Here is an 896-nt window from a genome sequence, read left to right on the forward strand (position 1 = left end):
AGTACACGTGTGTAACATGCAACACAATAAACTTGTAAATGTGAGGTACCTGGAGTAATGACAACCCAGCTGTCTTTGTCGGCGTGCACAGAGCGTTTCTTTTTAGTAGTCATTTCAAGGACTGGCCTAAAACGTTCAACTGTATCCACCGGTTGCCTGATCGTGATAATGTAAGAACGCAAGACTTGTGAGTAGAGGCTCTGCCTCCAAAAAAATGGCGGCAAATATTTGTGTACAGTACAAATAAGGGTGTGAAACTCGAAGTGACGTTTTATTCTGATACTACTTTAAGTAGTAATAACTTTTTGACTAGTAAGTTAAAAAAAAAACATCAGATCCCAAATCTCTAATTAATGTGAAGAGAGAACAGCATCTAATTTGAAATCGCGTATACAGACACCCCTCTCTCAAAATGGTACAGTCTCCCAGCATTTCTTAAAGACATAGTAGCACATTTATGTTAGACAACAACAAAGTACAGCTGGAAGATCATTCTCAGTATTTTTCAGTGTTTCGTAATTATTTTGCATGATATGATATTTATTTAGAAGTCAGCTCATCTGGCTGTCGCACAATTACCTATTTACAATCTGTTGATAAACTATGTCAATGACTAAATAATATAGGCATAATTATAGTTTGCCGTTAGCGCTGTGAATCCAAAATAATTCTGAATTTATAACCTTTTAAAAATGGGGTTGGGCAGAACGCTGTACACAAAGATAAACAAGTCAGCCTACTGTGTGCCCCCCTATTTAAATAATAAATATTTGAGAAAACTAAATTGATGAATGCAAAGCGAGTGATAATGTCATCATTTTGACGCAATCAAATCAAATAGGCTACATTTCTGATAAGAACCATTTCAATGTGGAAAGTGAAAATAGTTTATATAC

General features: G+C 35.5%; 1 long non-coding RNA gene across 1 annotated transcript in view; it reads right to left on the reverse strand.

The window, feature by feature from the left end:
• The window catches only part of LOC107579561 (uncharacterized), a 903-nt gene extending 495 nt beyond the window's left edge, over positions 1–408 (reverse strand). Inside the window, exon 1 of the long non-coding RNA XR_001608496.1 lies at positions 50–408. This is a non-coding gene — a long non-coding RNA (uncharacterized lncRNA). The remainder of the gene's footprint in view (positions 1–49) is intronic.
• Between the last annotated feature and the right edge of the window lie 488 nt (positions 409–896).

The sequence above is a fragment of the Sinocyclocheilus grahami genome, unplaced genomic scaffold (assembly GCF_001515645.1).
Source record: "Sinocyclocheilus grahami isolate Dianchi unplaced genomic scaffold, SAMN03320097.WGS_v1.1 scaffold18163.1, whole genome shotgun sequence".
NCBI classification, from domain to species: Eukaryota; Metazoa; Chordata; class Actinopteri; order Cypriniformes; family Cyprinidae; genus Sinocyclocheilus; species Sinocyclocheilus grahami.